At 50.5% G+C, this 14,644-nt stretch overlaps 1 protein-coding gene and 1 long non-coding RNA gene across 10 annotated transcripts in view; one reads left to right on the top strand and one right to left on the bottom strand.

The window, feature by feature from the left end:
• Positions 1-14,644, top strand: part of HNRNPM (heterogeneous nuclear ribonucleoprotein M) — a 297,886-nt gene that overhangs the window by 76,394 nt on the left and 206,848 nt on the right. The gene's annotated exons all lie outside the window — the stretch shown is intronic.
• LOC109254209 (uncharacterized) lies at positions 47-6,237 on the bottom strand. The gene is made up of 2 exons (XR_002074681.2): positions 5,570-6,237; positions 47-729 (listed from the first exon to the last, which is right to left on the bottom strand). It is a non-coding gene; the product is annotated as an uncharacterized LOC109254209 (long non-coding RNA).

Here is a 14,644-nt window from a genome sequence, read left to right as displayed (position 1 = left end):
ACCGCAAAGAAAGACATGGTAACTTTGTGTCACGGTGGAGGCAGCGTGAGCGTTTTGCAATTTATAAGTGTATCGGATCAACACACGCACCGGGAAACTCACCCAATGCTATGTGCCAATTATGGCTCAGTAAAGTGGGCGGGGGCTTTCCAGATGGCAACTGCCCGGCCTCAAACCGAGCGCAGGGCCCTTCTGCCTGCAGGGCTCTGAGCAGCCACACAGATCGGGCGTGCCAAGCCGGTCTCGGGGCTGCGTTTTACAGATGATGAAACAAGGGGCAGCTCGCCTGAGCGGGCCCAGCTGGGGAGCCGCGGAGCCACACCTGTCTCGCATCCGTGCACAGCGGGGCCGCATCTGAGAAGCTGGAAGGAGTCTCACGGGCCCATCTGGCCGTCCAGCCCCTGTCGCCAAGGGCCCCAGCTTCTCCGCGTGTGCTTTGTTTTGTGAATTCGAACGGACGCGTCGAATGGACGGGGAGAGGGCGGACGTCAAGATAACCCGGAAGTGTTGGTTCACACGCGTTTTCTCCCTAGCACTTTTGTGCAATTAAAGGGAAGTCTGGGGGCACCCGGGTGGCTCAGGCGGTTAAGCGGCCGACTCCTGACCTCCGCTCAGGTCATGATCTCACGGTTTGTGGGTCCGAACCCCGCATCCGGCTCCGAGCTGGGTGCCGAGCCTGCTTGGAAGCCTGTCTCTCTTCTCTCTGCCGCTCTCTCTCCCTCCGTCTCTCTCAAAACAAGCAAACAAACTTTAAAATAATAATAATAATAATAATAATAATAATAACAAGAAGAAAAGAAAAAGACTATGGGTGCCTGGGTGACTCAATCAGTTGAGTGTCCAACTTTGACTTCAGCTCAGGTCATGATCGCAGGGGCGTGGGATTGAGGAGTGAGCCCCACATCGGCCTCCGCGCTGAGCATGAGGCCTGCTTGGGATTCTCTCTCTCTTCCTCTCTCTCCCTCTGCCCCTCAGCCCCCCTCCCCCTCTCAGACACACACTCTCTCTCTCTAAAAACAAGACAGAACAAAAGAGCTGTGAAAATGCCTTCCTTCGGGGCAAGCAGCGTCTGGATTCTGTGGCTGACTTGGGGCTTCAGGAACTTTTACACCTTCTGGTCTCTTGCCTGGGGAATTTTCAAGGTGAAGACACCGCAAAGACATTTTGCCCTAGTTTGAAGCAATAAATTAATGAAGACATCCACAGGCTGGGTCAGATTTAAACTGGGTTAAAGGTGGCCTCTCTGAGAAGCGAATGCCTTTGTCTCAAAGGAGGAGGCAGCACCCTGTGTCTGAGCCTGGAGAAGGACGCTCACACATGACAGGAGAGGACACCTGGGGCAGGGGTCTGACCAGGATGCCAGATGCTTCTTCTAGTGCTCTGGGCACAAAGTGCTTTGTTGTCCTGCCCTCTGCCTTCAACCCCATTTCCCCCCAATTATTTCTATTATTAAGTATAATATTTCGTTTGTATTTAATATATGTATTGTAATATCCTGTTATAATGTAAGTAATATGTTATTTATATCATATAAATATATAATATCCTGGTATTCTTTAAATGTGAGCTTTTGAGGGGGCGCCTGGGTGGCTCAGTCAGCTGGGCATCCAACTTCGGCTCAGGTCATGATCTCAGGGTCCGTGAGTTCGAGCCCCGCGTCGGGCTCTGTGCTGACAGCTTGGAGCCTGGAGCCTGCTTCGGATTCTGTGTCTCCCTCTCTCTCTGCCCCTCCTCCAGCTTGTGCTCTCTCTTTTTCTCTCTCTCCAAAATAAATAAACATTAAAAAAAATTTAAAAAAAAAACAATCTCTTGGGGCGCCTGGGGGGCTCAGTTGGTTGGGTGTCTGACTTCGGCTCAGGTCAGGATCTCATGGTTCGTGAATTCGAGCCCCTCGTCGGGCTCTGTGCTGACAGCTCGGAGCCTGGAGCCTGTTTCGGATTCTGTGTCTCCCTCTCTCTCTGCCCCTCCTCCAGCTTGTGCTCTCTCTCTCTCTCCAAAATAAATAAATAAACATTAAAAAATTTTAAAAAGAACTAGGCTACATCCTAAAAACATCTGTTTAAAAAAATAGAAATACATGTGAGCTATTGGAACACAGGATTTTTCAGGAAAGCGTTAGAATGTTCAGTCGAAGCAGGTGGCGTGCACTTTCGAGGTGTGAGGACACGGCCGTGAACAAGCAGAACAAGGACGCTGCTCTCTTGGAGGTGGTTCCAGGGGCGACAGGACAGACTGTATTCCCCCCAAGCGGCTGTCACAATCTCTACCATGTGACTTGTTTGTCTGCAGTGTGAACTTGACTCTCCCGGACAAGAACCGGGGTCCGGGTCTCCTCCTCTCGAAGCTGGGCGGGACTCCGTGTCCACCTTAACTGAGAGAGCACAGGGGGAAACAACACCACACCGCAAGGCTGGGTCATACACGGTGATGCGGCTCCTAACTGGGTCCCTCTTGGGACCAGCCGCCATGATGTGAGGAGGCCCAAGCCACACGGAGAGGCCACGGGAGGGTGGCGTGGACAGCTGAGCCCCCAGCCAGCAGCCAGCCTCCGTCGCCGCACAGGTGAGCCGGGAAGTAACTCCAGTCCCAGCCTGACTGTGACCACATGAGCAACTTCAGGCAAGAACCATCCGGCTGAACCCAACCAACCCCCCAAATTGTGAGAGATCATAATAAGTTTAGGGGTGACAATAATGGGTAACCAGACCAGGAGAGACGGTTATCAGACAAGCAAACAAGGAAATTTCAGCCAGTGATGTGGAGGCCCAAAAGCGGAGTGATGTCACTGGACTGTTTTAGTTGGGGGCATCAGAGAGGACCTTTTAACTTTTTAAAAATGGTTTTTATTTTTTGAGAGAGAGACGAAGCAGGGGAGGGGCAGCGAGAGGGGGGTGGGGACAGAGGATCCGAAGCGGGCTCTGCCCTGACAGGTTGCCAGCAGTGAGCCTGATGCGGGGCTCGAACTCACGACCTGCGAGATCACAACCTGAGCTGAAGTCACACGCTCAACCGACTGAGTCATCCAGGCGCCCGAGGGAGGGCCTTTTAGAGGAGGTGACATTTGAGCTGAGACCTGAAGGATGAGAAAGGGTCACCTATGATAAGAACTAGGAAACAGGGTTCCAAGTAGAGGGAAGAGGAAGTGCAAAGGCCCTGAGGCAGGAGTGACGTTGGCTGTCTGAGGCACAGCAAGGAAGTTTGGGATGTTGGAATAGAGAGACAGGGGTGAATACCAAGGAGGTGATGGGGGTCTTGTTAGCTGTGGTCACTGAGTGTGCTGGGAAGCTGCATGAGGGTTTTGAGCAGGGGCGGGATGAGACCCTGTCTCCCTAATGGGGTAGGGTGACAGGTGGGGCTGGGCTTTCCTGGGAGGAGAGCACAAGGGTGGCAGTATGACTTTTGTGGGTCATAATCACTTTTACGTTCATGGGCCCCTTCCTTTATTTAAAAAATGTAGCAATCAGGGGCACCTGAGTGGCTCAGTCGGTTGACCGTCCAACTTCGGCTCAGGTCATGATCTCGCAGGTCGTGAGTTCGAGCCCCGCGTCGGGCTCTGGTGCTGACAGCTTGGAGCCTGGAGTCTGCTTCCGATTCTGTGTCTCCCTCTCTCTCTGCCGCTAACCCACTCGCATTCTGTCTGTGTCTCTCTCAAAAATAAATACACATTAAAAAATTTTTTTTTAATGAAGCAATCATAATTAGAACTGCATTGGTATAAAAACCCATGTGATTCCAGCCAGGTTCATTATTATGTATCCATTATTTTCTATCCACTTCTTTCCTTTTTTTTTAAGTTTATTTATTTATTTATTTTGAGAGAAAGAGAGAGAGGGAGAGAGAGAGAGAGAGCAGGGGAGGGGCAGACAGAGAGAGGGAGGGAATCCCAAGCAGGCTCTGGCTGTCAAGGCAGAGCTCGTCACGGGGCTCAATCTCCCGAACCGCGAGATCATAACCTGAGCCGACTGAGCCACCCAAGCACCCCTTCCCTTTTTTGTTTCTGACCTTAAAAAAAAAAAAAATTACATTTCAAGCATTTTCATGGGCCCCTAAACATGTCATGGGCCCTGGGCCCAGTGCCCAAAGGACGGGCCATCCCTGCAAAGCCATCCAGGTGACTGAGAACCACGTTGTGCCTGAGTCTGGGTCCCTTGGGGGACCCGTGGCTGGGCACAGACCCAGACCGGATGGGCAGTCAGCCGACCTGCCAACAGTCACATCCTCAGGGGATTCCAAGTCCTGCCGGACACTCCCCCTGATGGATGGATTGGCGGAATGATCCAGACTCAGCCAACTCGAGAGAGGACGGCAGCTGCAGACAGCCCATCAGCACACACACTGTTGGAGAAAGTTCCAGGGGAGCCTGTTCAGAGAGAGACGGGCCATCTATCACTGGCCTCTACACCGCCAGCTCCGGGGAGCAGGGCCCTCATCACTGCTGACTCCCTGGCATCGTGCTTTGCCCAGAGTAGCTGTTCACTTAATATCTGGGGATGCCCCGAATGGATGGATTCACTGCCTCCTGTTCGGGACTTGGGCCAAGCTACCTTGAGGATAAAGAGGACAGAGAGGTGAGGGACTGTGGAAACGCTGATGGTTTTAGGTCACAGGAAGTGGGATACTGAACTTGAGTGAAGCTGCCTGGTGGGGGTGGGGGTGTCTGGGAGCTGGGGGCGGGGGGCTCTGGTCATTGCTTCCCCCACCCCCACCCCCTCACATAACAGGTTTCTACCTTCTGGCTCCTGACATTTTTCTTTGCCCGGGAACATTCTGAATTTCTCTCTGCGGCTCTCTGGGAGTGTTGGCCATAAACACAAGGACCGGGCGGGAAGGCAGAGAGCAGGGGTTCACGGGAATTATTCTCTCTGGGAGTTCAGCAGCCTCCGTCAACTGGCTGAAGCTGTTGACCACCCCTTGAGCCGACTCTAGATGAAAATGGTGCCTTTCTGGGGGCACCGAGGCCACGATAGGGAGGCAGGACCGTTGGAGGAGTTCAAACGGCCTTCAGAGTTGGGCGTCCGAGTTTGAATCGTATGTCCAGCCCTTTATTAGCTTTATGAACACTGGACAACTTCAGGACCTCAGCATTCTCATCTGTGAAATGGAGCAAATAATGTTACCTGTTTCCAGTGAGGGCTGTGTAAATCCAACCAGAGAGCGGTGGGGAACCCTAAGCACAGCGTCTGGCGTGATCCGGCACAGACCCTATAAATCGTCTAGAAAATGAAACCAGTGAGACAAAGCTGATCCGCACCAAACCTAAAAAGCTGCCCTTTACTACCAGACTCTGACTTAAAATACCGCGGCAGCGAGGTAGGGGGATTGACACGTCAACTCAAAAGTCCCCAAGAAGGATAAAGAGGTAAAGATAATTGAAGGAAAAAGAGGAGGAGGAAGGAAGCCTTACCGGATATGAAAACGCAACATACGGCAAGAACAGTGAAAACAATGTTGCTCTAGCAGGAAGATTGGAGACCACATCCCCGGACCAAAGTCTTGGCGTGCGTGTGTGCATGGTTTTTGCATAATGGAGGTGGTGTCACAGATCGGTAAACGGTGATAAAACAGTTACCTATTTGGGAGGAAGAAAGGATCCTTATCCCGTACGACATCAGAACCACTCTGGAATTTCTTGTCACTATACATGACCGAAGAACAAAACAAAATGAAACAACGAAGTGGCTGAGATAGAGGGAGAAGTTTGCTGTTCCTCAAAGAAGGTGAAGTCTGGAAGTGAGGAATCTGGCACCAGTAAGGGGGTCTCATGATGCCCCTGGGACCTGGGCTCCTTCTCTTTTCCATCATCATCTTTATTGTCTTTTATCCATTTGTTTTTAATGTTTTTATTTATTTTTGAGAGAGCGCAAGTGGGGGAGGGGCAGGGCGAGGGGGCCAGAGGGTCTGACGTGGGCTCGGCACTGACAGCAGCCAGGCTGATGTGGGGCTTGAACTCACGAGTAGTGAGATCATGGCCTGAGCCGAAGTCGGACGCTCAACCACCTGAGTCACCCAGGTGCCCCCTCCACCATCATCTTTAGCCGTGTGGCTTTTGTCCTCTTGGCCTCAAGATGGCTGCTGTGCTTCCAGGCATCATGACCATTTTTCCAGGCAGCGAGAAAAGGGAAGGATTATGTGTTTTAAGAAAAAGGTAGGGATTGTAGAGTTTTCCCCCTTCCAATCAGAAAAAGTGTCCGACATGCCTCTCATTGGCCACAAATGAGTCCTGTGGCCACCTCTGGGTATAAGGGAGTCTGAGGACATTTGTGTTTTAAACTGAACATATTGCTGTCCCAGACAAAAAAATCAATGTTTTTTTAGTAGCGAAGAAGGGAAAATGAATAGGCGAGCAGGCAAACATCTTTGAAAAGACACCTGCAAACAAATTACAGGCATGTGGGTGGTCAGCCTCCAAGAGGGCCCCCTGCGATCAAAGGTCACCTCCTGATAGTCAAGTCCCTCCCATTTTAGATCACAGGTGGGGTGACCTGTGTGACCAACGGAATTCTGTAGAAGGACAGTATGTGAGTTTCAAGGCTAGGTCATAAAAGTCACTGCAGCCTCTGCCTTGGTCATTTGCAGGGCCAGAATAATTTTTCCTGTAAAGAACTAGATGGGGAAAAAAAAAATTAAGAAGGTGGTTGGTTTTTCTTGGGGGGGTGGGGGGCGCCTGGATGGCTCAGTTGGTTAAGCATCTGACTCTTGATTCTGCCCAGGTCATGATCTCACGGTTCGTGAGTTGGAGCCCCGCATCGGGCTCTGTGCTGACAGCTGGGAGCCTGGAGCCTGCTTCGGATTCTGTCTCTCTCTCTCTCTCTCTCTCTCTCTGTCAAAAATAAACATTAAAAAATTTTTTTAAATTAAATTTCCAAAAATCAAACTACACCTTCCACGTAACTAGAAGGAAATCAAAGTAAATGGATTTCAAAGCTGTGCGATTTCAAAGCTCTTTCTAAGCTTAAGAGCAGTGGGAGGAATCAGAAAGGAATGCACTGGGTCGTCTCTTTAAAACTGAAAGCCCTTCCACGGATCGATTCATATTAATATTCCAGCCAGGAGATGGAAAAGAGCACGGACAGAAGAAGTCATAAACACCCGTGAAACAAGCGGGAGAGGAAAACACATCCGACCCCTGAATTCTCAGAGATGCTCACTGCTGGTGAAAAAGGAGACACCTTGTTGTCTGTTTGAACAGTGACTTTTGTTGGTTTTTTTTTTTTTTTTTTTAATTACCGAATCTCGCGCTGGCTGGCTGCTTTCAGCATAAATTGCAGCCTTCTGGACAGCGTTTGGCAACGTGTACCAAGAATCATAAAATGTTTGCCTCTTTCAAGCCAGTATTTCCACTTCTGCGAATTCACTCCGCAGAAATATGAGAAGTAGGCAAATATTTGCCCATAACAGTGCTCGCCGTGGCATTATTTCGATACTCAGGTAACGCAAACTGAGGTACGCAGTTAGGTCAGCACCAGCACATGATGATTCGCACCTGAAACCAATATAACCCTGCCTGTTGGCTGTACTGGTATTAAAATAAAAAGTTGAATTGAAAAATAAAAATAAAATTAAAAATAACATGAGTGGGGTCCTGGGTGGCTCAGTCGGTTAAGCGTCTCTGTTTTTTTTTTTTAATAATAATTTTTTAAGTTTATTTAGTGAGAGAGAGAGAGCAGGGGAGGGGCAGAGAGAGAAGGAGAGAGAGAGAATCTCAAGCAGGCTCTGCCCTGCCAGCTTGGAGCCGGATGCAGGGCTCGAACCCCGCAACCATGAGATCATAACCTGAGCCAAAACCAAGAGTCGATGCTCAATCGACTGAGCCACCCGGGCACCCTTAAATGCCTGACTCTTGATTTCAGCCCAGGTCATGATCTCACCGTCATGAGATCGAGTCCTGCATCAGACTCTGCTGAGTGTGGGCCCTGCTTGGGATTCTGTCTCTCCCTCTCTCTGCCCCTCCCCTACTGACGCATGTGCGTTCTCTCTCTCTCTCTCTCTCAAAATAAGTAAGCAAACATTAAAAAAATAAGATGATGAAATCTATAATGCGGTCATCAAAAATGTTGTGGACATTTTTAACAATATGGGAAGGTTTTTCTAACAATACAGACAGATTTTTTTCTTAACAATATGGAAAGTGTTTTCATATAAAATTCTAAGTAAAAAAGCTTAGATGAAAAGAGAAAGCATATAGATGGAACCTAATTTTTTGTCTAGATTTTTCTGTGATTAAAAGTCTCGTTGCCAGGGCCGCCTGGGTGACTCCGTTGGTTAAGCTAAGTTGGTTAAGCTGACTCTTGGTTTCAGCTCTGATCATGGTCTTATGGTTTGTGGGTTCAAGCCCTGAATGGGGCCCCATGCTACTGGTGTGGAATATGCTTGGGGTTCTCTCTCTCTGTTCCTCTCTCTCTCTCAAAATACGTAAATAGACTTAGGGCACCTGGATGGCTCAGTCAGTCAAGTGTCCGACTTTGGCTCAGGTCATGACCTTGAGGTTTGTGATCTCGAGCCCCACGTCGGGCTCTGTGCTGACAGCTCAGAGCCTGGAGCCTGCTTTGGATTCTGGGTCTCCCTCTCTCTCTGCCCCTCCCCTGCTCATGCTCTGTCTCTCTCTCTCTCTCTCTCTCTCTCTCTCTCTCAAAAATAAATAAACATTAAAAAAATTTTTTTAATAAAAATAAAAAATCTTTAAAAGAAAAATTCTGTTGCCTGGGGAGCAAGGAAACTCTCACTCACTGCTGGTGGGGATGCAAATCAGTGCAGCCGCTTTGGGAGACAGTTTGGCAGTTAGCCGCAAAACTAAACATACTCTTACCATACGATCCAGCAATCGCCTTCCTTGCTATTTACCCAAAGGTGTCGAAAGCCATGCCCACCCAGAAACCTGCACACGGATGTTCATAACAGCCTTCTTCATAATTGCCGAAACCTGGAGGCGGCCGCGATGTCCGCCAGTAGGTGGATGGATAAGTAAACCGTGGGACCCACGGACAAGAGAACATTATTCAGCGCTAAACAGACCGGAGCCATCCAGCCACGAAAAGCCACGGAGGAACCTTCAACGCCTATCGCTAAGCGAAAGCAGCCAGTCTGAAAAGGCTACACGCCATAGGATTCCAGCTCTGTGACGTTCTGGAAAAGGCAGAAGTGAAGAGACCGTGAAAACATCAGTGGTGCCCGGGGCTTGGGGGGAGGGAGGGATGAACAGGCAGAAGGCAGGGGAATTTTTAGGGCAGTGAAACTGTTGTGCGTGATGTCACAATGGCAGATTCATTCACTGCATGTGTGTCCAAACCACCCACGGCCAACTGTAAACAGATCTGGGAGATAATGATGTCAGTACAGGTCTCTCGATGGTAACAAAGGCGTCCCTCTGCCAGGTCGATATGGCACAGTCTATGCACATGTGGGCAGAAGGCTTATGGAGGTTCCCTGTACTTCCCACTCAGTTTTGCTGCGAACCTAATAAAGTCCATTAAACAATAAAATCGGGGCACCTGGGTGGCTCCGTGGGTGAAGCGTCCGACTTCAGCTCAGGCCATGATCTCACCGTTCGTGGGTTCGAGCCCCGTGCCGGGTGTAGAGATTACTTAAATAAATCAATAAACTTAAGTGTGGGGCGCCTGGATGGCTCAGTCAGTTGAGCGTTTGCCTCTTGATTTCCACTCGGGTCATGGTGTCAGGGTCGTGGGACCAAGGCCTGTGTCGGGCTCTGTGCTGGGTGTGGAGCCTGCTTGAGATTCTCTCTCTCTCTCTCTCTCTCTCTCTCTCTCTCTCTTTCCACCCCTTCCCCATTTGCACTCTCCCTCTCTGTCTCTCAAAATAAATACATAAACTTAAAAAAAAAAAGATTCTTTCTCTCCCTCTGCCTCTCTCCTCTCCTCCACTGTGTTCTCTCTCTAAAAAAATCTTTAATGCAAAACATAACAAAAAAAAAAAATAGGGGAGCCTGGGTGGCTCAGTCCGTTGGGCAGCCAACTCTTGATTTCAGCTGGAGTCATGATCTCACAGTCATGAGATCAAGTCCCGTGTCAGGCTCTGAGCTGGGCGTAGATCCTGCTTGGGACTCTCTCTCTGTCTCTCTCCTTCTGCCTCTCTCCTACTTGCATGCATTGTCTCTCTCTCTCTCTTTCTCTCTCTCTCTCTCTCAAAAAATAAAAGAAAAGGAAAGAAAAGAAAGAAAAGGAAAGGAAAGGAAAAAGAAAAGAAGAAAGGGAAAGGAAAGAAAGGGAAACAAAAGGAAAGAAAAGAAAAGAAAAGAAAGAAAAGGAAAGGAAAGGAAAAAGAAAAGAAGAAAAGGAAAGAAAAGAACAGAAGAAAAGGAAAAAAAGAAAAGAAAGGGAAACAAAAGGAAAGAAAAGGAAAGGAAAGGAAGAAAAAAGGAAAGAAAGAAAAGGAAAGGAAAGGAAAGGAAAGGAAAGGAAAAAGGAAAGGAAAGAAAGAAGAGAAAAGAAAAGGAAAGGAAAGGAAAGGAAAGAAAGAAGAGAAAAGAAAAGAAAAATGCCCTGCTATCCTGCAGACGATTTCCGAAGTCTGCAGCTGACCCAGGGGCCCTTCCCTGTGGCGCTCCATATTGTCTGTGTCACTGCAGGACAAATTCTGGTGACTCCTCACATCCACCAGCACCTCCCTCACCTGTGGCTCCTCCTAGGATCCCACCTCAGCAATGGTCGCATCAGTCAACCCTGACACTTAGCCCCAGAGACGAGGGCATCACTTTCCGTTCCTGCCTTTCCCTCTCCTCCACTGAGCCGCCTAGATCTAGCGACCTTACCTCCTGAGTGCCTCCCAAAACTTCTTCCAGAATATTTGCTGTAAGAAATCTGACAAAGGACTTGTGTCCAGTATATATAAAGAGCTCCTACAAATCAACAAGAAAAAGGCAGAAACCCCAAAGGAAAAATGGGCCTTTCACAAAAGGTCGTCTCCAAACGGCCAATAAAATGGAACCATTTATTGCAGAGGCAGAAAAAAAAAAAAAAAAAAAGTGGCCAGTGGGTTTTGAAAAAGAAATAACTTCTGAGAGGTGTCAGGGAGCCCGATACAAGGACTTTCTTGCAGTCACGTGAAGAAATGGAATATTATACAGGAGTGAAGAAGGAATGACTAGCTCCCCGTCTCTATCTCTGTCTCAATATAAACGTATCCCCAAAACCTACTTCTGGGTGGAAAAAAAAAGTTGTGTGATGATAATACAGTGTGATACTATTTATATAAATTACATAACACACACACACACAATAGCATTATATGTTATATATGGTTTTCTCTCTTCCTGGTAAAGTAGACACAGATTATGGAAGTGGTTTTCCCTGGGCGGCGGGGGGGGGGGGGGGGGGACAGTGATTTTTGTTCTGGGTACTTGCGTCTTTCAAGTGCACCTCCCTGCTGTGGCCAGAGAAATCAGGTCACTGCAGATTGATGGCCGTGGAGTCTGGTGGCCAGAGTGGAGTGCGGCCGGATGGTCAACACAGCCGGGGGGCATCAGCGTGATGGAGGTGGCCAGGGGGACCGGAGGGACTAGAATGAAGGTAGCCCCGATGCCCCCATGTGTCCAGCATATAGAAAGTGTCCTTTACAGACCAAGAAGAGAAAGGCAGAAACTTCAAAGGAAAAATGGGCCCTTGGCAAAAGGTGATCTCCAAATGGCCAATAGGTAAACATATGCTTGACATCCTAAGTCATCAGGGAGATGTGAATTAAAACCAGAATGGCAGGCACAATGACTGTATGTTGTTCAAAGTCAAGTTAGGGGTTACCCTGGGTGGGAGTGACAGGAAGGAGGGGTTCTAGGGGCTGCTGATATTCTCCCCTAGGTCTGTGTCCTGGCTACTTTTTTTTTTAATCTTTATTTATTTTTGAGAAAGCGACAGACAGAGCACAAGCAGGGGAGGGGCAGAGAGAGAGGGCGACAGAATCCGAAGCAGGCTCCACGCTCCGAGCTGTCAGCCCAGAGCCCGACGCGGGGCTTGAACTCACAAACTGTGAGATCATGACCGGAGCCAAAGTTGGATGCTTAACCCACTGAGCCACCCAGGCGCCCCTCAAAGTAAATAAACAAACTTTAAATAAAAGGTTCTAAAAGTTAAAAACCCTCCCCTTCTATCCTTCCGCCATATTCAGGCCTCATCATCTCTGCACAGGGCAACTCTGACGCTGCCCGACCTCTCCCCGGGCCCCAGCCCTCCTCCAGACAACCAGAGACTGTGTCCCTCACTGCTGTAAATCCTTCTATGGCTCCCTACCGCCCCGAAAGATTAGCTCCAAGTCTGTAAGGACTTTCCCGGCTCCGGTCCTGCTTCTTCTGCAGCCTTCCCTCTGCCTCCCCTCTCTGTTCTTTGCACCTTTAAATTAACCTCCAGCCCCAAACATGCTGTTTGAAACCTCCACGCCTTGGCACCTGCCTTCCTCTTTGCCAGACTGCGTGGCGGGCGTGACACACTCTTGCCCTCTGAGACTCACCCCAAGGCGCTCTGGGTTTTGCAAAATACAAAAGGAGGCTTTGAGTCTTGGGCAAAAGCTTAGTGGCTCACCCCGGGGTCCTTTCCTCCGGGGAAAGCCCCATCCCTCTGAGCCACACAGGGGTCTCCCGGGCTGGGAAGAAGCCCCAAGCCTCCGCCCATCTCCAGCCCCCTACCCCAGCCCTGCGGGTCTGGCCTCGGATTTCTTCCTCTCTCCTCCTATTTCCGGAGGACTCCCCGCCCTCCCCCCCACTGATAACCCCGCCCCCCGCCGGCAGCTCTCCGAAGGGGAAGTGAGGGGGAGGGGAGGGGGGGGGCTGGCGGAGAAAGTGCCAGGGAGGCGAGGTGAGGTCAACCCCGCCCCGAGCTCACACCCCCGGCCCGCCAGCAGACCTTGGGCGACTCAGCCAAGCCTGTCTCCTGCTCGCCTGCACCCCCTGCGCCCCCTGCGCCCCCCACCCCAGCCCCTGTCCTCATCGGAACAAGTACTGGGCAGGCTTCACCCAGGGCGGCTAGCTTTTCACAGACACCAGTGGCTCGCTGGCTCCCAGTCGCAGCTCTGGTGCTCACAGGCTGTGTGACCTTGGGCCAGTGCCATAATGCTTTTGCCCCAGGATGGTCTAGAGGCCAAGTTCAAGGTCTGAATTGATCCTTCCGCGGGCCTCCACTGCCTGGATGCGGAGGGTGGCGGCAGGACAGGCCCAAGCCAGGTGGCCCAACTATAGTTCAGCCCAGCCTCTCCCCATGCCCCCTCCTCTGGCCCTAACCCACAGGGACTGTCACCCATGGGGCCTCCTGCCATCCACGCCTCTCCTGGAGCTGACACCAGGGACTCCCCATCTCCAGTGCTGACGGAGACCCAAGACGGCTTCTAGGGCACGCCTCTCTCAGACACCAGCACCGTCCCTCAAGTCTGCTGTTGCCCTTGCCCGTCCACCCCCCCCCCAAAGGGTCACCCACCTGGCCACCCAGCCAGAGAGGGACATCATGCTAGGCACAGTCCAGACCCACCCACCAGACCTCCCTCGCACCTCCTCTCCCTCCTTCGGCAGGGTCCCACCAGCCTCCCACTCTCCACTGGGAAACCAGGTTCCCGTATCTCTGTCCCCTGCATGCACCTGTCACGCTGCAGGCCCTGTGACCTCTCAGACTGCAAATCAGAGCACAACACTCTCCTATAGAAACCCAATCGTAGCTGCGTGAAGGGTGAGCCCTGCGGCTGTTGAATGGCTTGAATGGCTTGAAAGGACAGTATCTCTCATGCTGCCCCCCACCCCCAGGTCACACTGGGCTTTTGTTTCAGTGGGCCCTCCTCTTCCCTGCGCCCCGCCCCCCACATCCCTGCCCACCTGCCTCTTCAGCTGAGGGACATTCTGTCCTTGGGAACATCGCCCTGACCTCCTACCCACATCCTGAATATCCTGTGCTCTCCCCCTTCACACCCCCAGCACATTGACCTGGAATTGCCAAGGGGTCTCTTCATCAGCTTTGGCTCACTGGTCCCGGAGAAAAGTCCCTCCAATTAACACTGGCACCAAAAAGGCCGGAGCCAGAAACAAAAGGGTTGATTGGAAGGAACTGTTTCTTTTGAAAACAGAGTACAAATTATGACAAGGAATTCATTCTACTTGAGAGTAAACAAGATGTCAGCTACAATGGAAACTACAGGCTAATTCTTGAAACAAACAGACAAAAAAAGAAATTAGTTCATTGGGGATTTTTTGGAAGAGCATCCCCCCCCCCACACTGTGTTCAATAATTCACATTTAATATTTCAGTAGGATTCTGGAATCATTTGGGGGGGAAATAGACACACGCACGCGCACACACACACACACACACACACACACGGAAAATAAAACAAAACAAAAATGCTATTGTGGGTTGAATTGTGTCCCCCAGAAAGATATGTTGTGGTGGTACCCGGGAATGTGACCTTATTTCACAATAGGATCTCTGCAGATGCAATCAAATTAAGATGAGGTCATCCCGGAGTAGAAGTGGCCGCTAATCCAATGACGGCGTAAGAGAAGTTTGGACACAAAGACACAGACGTGCACAGAGGGAAAATGGCCATGTGCCGAAATGGGAATGATGTGTCCACAAGCCGAGCAGTGCCAAGGATTGCCCACAGCAGTGGAAGCTGGAAGAGGCAGGAAAGATCGGTTCCCGGAGCCACCGGAGGGAGCACG

This window comes from Panthera pardus, unplaced genomic scaffold (genome assembly GCF_024362965.1).
Source record: "Panthera pardus isolate Hobbes unplaced genomic scaffold, ASM2436296v1 HiC_scaffold_8, whole genome shotgun sequence".
Classification (NCBI taxonomy): Eukaryota; Metazoa; Chordata; class Mammalia; order Carnivora; family Felidae; genus Panthera; species Panthera pardus.
Note: the sequence above shows the minus strand (reverse complement) of the source record. Positions and strands in the feature narration are given on the sequence as shown.